Raw genomic sequence first — 5,739 nt, forward strand, 5'->3', positions numbered from 1 at the left:
TAACTGTTTCACAGAAGTGAGTTGAACTGAGCCCTCTGTACTGCTGTGTGGACGAATTAGCTGTTCTATTCCTTTGTGCTGTACATACCTATCCATATATATAATCATAAGTGTATGTCCTGGTTTTGTTTCTCTAGAGAACCTTGTCTGACACAATGACCCTATAAGACAGGGCAGAATTGCCCCTGCAGGTTTTCGAACATGTAACTCTCTACGGGAGTAGAGTGCCTTGTCTTTCTCCAGGAAAGAGCAGTCCCTGGAAAAGGACATCCTGGTTGATAAAGTAGAGGGTCAGAAAAAAGAGGAAGACCTTCAAGGAGATGGATTGACACCGTGGCTGGAACAATGGGCTCAAACACAAGCATTGTGAGGATGGCGCAGCACCAAGCAGTGTTTCTTTTTGTGTACCTGGGGTTGCAATCAACATGATGGTACATAACGACAACGACACATCTTTTCAGTAGCAGACAGCCACATCCTTCTTTCGTGGATCAACTGGTGGGTTGGAACCATTGCCCTTTCAGCTGGCCATTGGGCCATGAGGGCTCCTCAAATTCCCCAAGAACCTCCAAAAAGAAGCACCTGGATGTGAATCCAGTGAGACCCTTGTTGGACTGCTGACCCACATAATTGTAAAGAGCGTCGAGTGTGCTGTGTAAAACCACCATGGTGGTGGTGATGTGTTACCACAACAAAGAGAACCTTGGTGCAAGAGCAAATGGGATGATGTGTAAGAAGTTCAGGCACAGGTAGAAGGAAGCCCTGGGACTCTAAGTCAGCTCCCTGATGGTCTCAGAGGCAAGATATACCCCAATAGAAAGGGTACCCGAGACCTTTCAGGCATCTGGATGTTCTCTGTCTTGATTTGGGTGATGATTAGCTGCAAATGAATTGGAGGCTTTTAAAAAAGAAGAAAAGTCTTTCACTGTATTGCAAGGGAGTCACTGAAGGGTTTTCAGCAAATGGATTCAACTCAAGTAGCTACGCAGTTTCTTTTGCTTTCATGTAAAATAAAAGACATACAGAAAAGCAAGAATCAACGCATGTGAACGGTGGTGCTGGAGAGGAATATTGAAAGTGCGGTGGCCTGCTCAAAGGCCAGACCGATCTGTTTCGGAGGAAGGAAGTCCAGAGTGCTTCTTAGCGGCAAGGATGGCGAGAGGTGGTCTCCCTTACGTTGGACGTAATGTCGGGAAAGACTAGGACCTGGCGAAGGACATCATGTTTGATAAAGCGGAGGGATGGTGAAAAAGAGGAAGGCCTCCAACAAGATGGATTGCCACTGGCGCATCAATGGACGCAGGCGTAGGAACAATTGGGAGGATGGCGCAGCGTCTTGTTCTGTTGGACCTGGGGTTGCTATGGGTCAGAGCTGAGTCGATGGCACCTGACAACAACACACAAAAGCACACAAACAAAGACGGGACACAGGAACACGGCAAATCCCCTTGGAGGCCACACTGCTCAGGGTAAGAAATGAACATTGGTGGCTCTAGGCCAGCCTCCCCACAAGCCTTCCCGGTGCCCCGCCCCAATCATCACCTCTTCTCCCTCCTCACTATCGTCTGAGTCACTTCATTCTGTTTCATTGTAGTCCTGTCACCCAAATGGCCATGCCTAGACATAGTGGTCAGGTACTTTCATTTTTCAAAAAGTCTTTTGAATCCCAATCTACAGAATCTCCTTCTACAGAAGAAGACGTGGTTTACTCCCAGCCTTCCACCCCGTTTTCCCACCCGGGAATGCTTACTTTAAGCCAGTGGTTCTCAACCTTCCGAATGCAGCCACCCTTTCATACAGTTCCTCATGTTCTGGTGATCCCCAACCATAAAATTATTTTTGTTGCTACTTCATAACTGTAATTTTGCTATGTTATGAATTGGACAGTCCCTGTGAAAGGGTCATGCGACTCCCCAAAGGGGTCCTGGCCCACAGGGTGAGAACCGCTGATTTAAGCCAATCTCAGCAATCTTACAGACATTGTGGCAGTTACAGGTGGTAGGGTAGGGCTTCTAACTGGTTCACTCAGGTTTTCATTCCACCTCACATGTACTGCGTCAGATCTCTATCTTAAAATGGGGTTTCATGGGACTCAGTGTACATTGGAAGGAACTCATTGATTTTGAGCCAGGAATTACAGATTATGATCTAGGAGATTCCAGGGTGCAGTTCTAGAGGGCCATGGTGAGTCAGCATAGATTAGAAGGCAAATGAGCTTGGGATGTCAATTGTTACGGGAGTAGATCACCAGGTCTTTCTTCTGAGTGGCTGCTGTGTGGGTTCTAACCATCAACTTTTCAGTTCACCACCAAGCTCTTGACACGGCATCACTAAGGCTCTTAAAATACACTTATTGCTTAAGGTGACCAGACATCCCGCTTTTGGCGGGACAGTCCCGATTTTTAACAATTTTTCCCACGTTTTTAAAAAGTCCAGATTTTTTGAAAGAATGCACGACAAGCTAGGGTATACGGTTTTCAGCTGCCATGTGGCTATTTCTCCAGGATATGAGTTTTATCAATGGTGTCCCGCTTTACCAAGGTTAAACCTGATCACCTGACTATTGCTCCGTAGAGGCAAGGATGGTGAGACTTCTCTCACATACTTTGGACATCATGTCAGGAGAGACTAGCCCTGGAGAAGGACATCCTGTTTGGTAAAGTAGACGGGCATAGAACAAGAGGAAGGCGCTCCGTGAGATGGATTGGCATAGTGGCTGCAACAATGGGCTCAAGAATAGGAGCGTGTGTGCGGCCGGCACACGACCAGTCAGTGTTTCGTGCTGTTGTGCGTAGGGTCGCTATGGGTTGGAACGGACTCAGTGGCACCTGACAACAACAGCATTGCTCAGTCAATGTCACGAAACAAAATGCGTAACCACTGTTAAATGGAAAACCAATGTGCTCCATAAACTTTCGCCCAGATCACAACCAGCAGTGAAAAACCCAGACTGGACCTGTTGTAGCCGAACTCCGCCCTCTGCAGGTACTCTGTGTGCTGTGAGGCCTGGTGGGAGAGGGCGGTTCCTCTCTAAAGTTCCTTTTGAGCCCTCACTACCTGTAAGTGTGTGTCCTCCCCCCCAACTCTGGGGCCCCTCTTTGTCCTTGGGTGTAAGTGGGAACGTGCCTGGCCTCAGTTCTTTCAGAAGGTGTTATTTCTGAAACCAGTCCCCAACTTGCTTAGTCCTGTGTGTAACATTGTAAACTCTACCCCTGGCCCAAGGAGCCCACCCTTAGGGCAGGAGACATTGTCACAGGAAGTTGGAAGACATCTGTGGACCTCATCTATTGCCCCGCACTTGCCTTCCTGATAACCTGTCTCTTTTGATCCCTTTGCTCCCGGGAAAATAGCCCATCCTAGCATGCCTGATGGCCAGACCCGGCCCAGCATGCTCAGGGAAGACAGGCACAGCTTTCTGGCCACCCCGCAACAAAAGCACTTTGGTCAAGGAACTCAAAGTTGCCGGAAAGACATCACTGGACTAACTTGGAGGACATTTAAAAATGAGGGTTGGAGAAGCCATACCCTGTCAAGAACCACACCCTCACCCTAATGCATATGTACCTGGGAAACCTGCTACACATCCACCATCCCTTCAATGTCCTTCCTGGTGTCCAGTTAGAAAACTGGACACTGTAAGGGTTTTTGGGGCACGAAGTGGAATTAAAGATCCAATTGGTAAAGTTTTAGAAGCAGGCTTTATTGAGAAGCTTGCGGACGGGTTCAATAACTCACGTATTGAGCTAATGAAACCGCGCGAGGGGAATTTCTGGCTGCATTTTTATATCCCCCGGTGGCAGGCACAGCTGCATACAGGGACTTCAAAGGGAAGCGCTCATTAATTTTATCTATAGGTCCGGGATGGGTGGAATAAACACATCTTCAAGGGATGCAGGGAAGTGGTCGTTAATCTTATCTATAGGTACCGGGCGGGTGGGTGAAGTAAACATATCTTCAAAGAACATTCTTTCTCGGGGATATCTGGTTCTCAGAACTGGTGATTTTCAGCGAGGGGAGGGGAGGCCGATGTGAGGGAGGCCCATGAGAAGTGAGTTCTGAGACCCAAGAAGGTGCTGGATTCAAAATGGAGTCCCTTGTGCCAAGACCAGGCAGACACCCCCTTTCTTGGAGAGCTGGCTTTGGCGTCTCTAGTCTCAGCTTGCTCCTTGCGTGATCAGCTAAGTGAATGCTTTCCCCTTTCACTGTCACTCAGCCTCTCTCTGGGTACTGGCCTGGGTGGGTAACACATCCTTGTCACAGACCCAGAGCAGAGCTCCCAGGCGCCCTGGTGGCGTAGGGGTTAGCGAGGTCAAAAGCACGCTACTCCCTAGAAGAGTTACAGTCTCGGACACCCACACGGTCAGTTCTACCTTTGTCCTAGAGGGTGGCTATGAGCCAGCATCAACTCGATGGCACGGAGTAGGATTGGGTGGTACCCTCCTCTTGCTCCTGAAAGCAACTGACGACAAAGAACTTCAAACCGTTCGCACTCAACCTGGTGGCAAAGAGATGGAGAAAAACGGACTCCTCACTGTAAAATCTTCCATTCAGAGGCCAGGCATCTGCTCAGAAAAGCAGTGTTTCTCCCTAAGGCCACGTGGGGGCGGAGCTGAGCCTCCAGAAGGACTTGAGCAGGGCCAGGATCACCCCAAGGAGGGAGGGACAGAATGTCCTGGTTACTCTGGAAAGAGGGGAAGGAAGAGTGGGAAGAGCGAAAAGTGAGGGTGTGGGGAGATGACCCCTCCTGAGTCTCTGGTAACTATGGCCACTTTGGTGAGAAGCTGAGGTAAATGGAGGCTTCCTGGGACAGGATGACCTTGCTTGCTGAACATCCTCTCCACACAGCCCTCAGCTAAACCCCCAAACCACCCCCGCTGCCATGAAGGTGGCTCTGACTCCTAACCACCCGGTAGAAGGACAGAGTAGACCCACCCCAGAGAGTTCCCAAGGCTGCAAATCTTTGCAGAGGCCGACTGCCCCATGCATCTTTCTCCTGTGGAGCTGTGGGTGGGGTTGAACAGCTAACCTTTGGTTACCAACCAAGAGCTTAATGTCTTGAGCCCCTTAGGATAGTTCCAAAGACAGAGCTTAGGAATCAGTCAGCTTATGCACCGGGGCAGTGACCTTTCAGCCTCTAACCTTCTCTAAGCTTTACACAGTGACCAGGCCAGGTTATTTCACAATCAAAACACACTCTAATGAGCCAAACAGTCTTTTAACCAATTTATTCCAACGGGCATTCACACATATCAATAGCAAGTTAAGGAGGGGGAAAAAACCAGGTAAGACTTACCAGCCAGAGCAAGGGAGGGAAGGGGGAGAGTTCTGTTCCTTTGCTCTCCCCTGTGGGCTCTGGGCTGGATATTTATACAATTTTAGAGGGGTGTAGCCATCAGTGTGGCCGTCAGTGTTCAGTCTGAGCAGGGATGCAACCTCAAGTGTTTAGTCCGAAAGCCTTGGATTCTGGCCATTTCAGCAGGCATCTTGTTGTTGACTTCGGTATTGTTGGTGGGCTTCTGGTCAGCCTCTTGATTGCTATGGTGACTCCATTTTCTATGCTCTATTCACTTAATCCACTGTAAAGTTGTTTTCCAAACAGAGTCCCAGGGGAAAACATGTATGAGATAAAATCTTCTCAAGGGAGTCCCCACCATTCCTACTCTGACCCCCACCCTCAGAGCTGGTCACCCTTAAGGCCTGCTTGTCCTATCTGTCTCTGCAGCAGACCCCCACCCACCC

At 49.2% G+C, this 5,739-nt stretch overlaps 1 pseudogene; it reads left to right on the forward strand.

Moving 5' to 3' along the window:
- LOC101652482 overlaps window positions 1-5,739 on the forward strand; it is a 121,356-nt pseudogene that overhangs the window by 85,966 nt on the left and 29,651 nt on the right.

This window comes from Echinops telfairi, unplaced genomic scaffold, assembly GCF_000313985.2.
Source record: "Echinops telfairi isolate 266 unplaced genomic scaffold, ASM31398v2 ScPeMD7_2;HRSCAF=8, whole genome shotgun sequence".
In the NCBI taxonomy this organism is placed as follows: domain Eukaryota; kingdom Metazoa; phylum Chordata; class Mammalia; order Afrosoricida; family Tenrecidae; genus Echinops; species Echinops telfairi.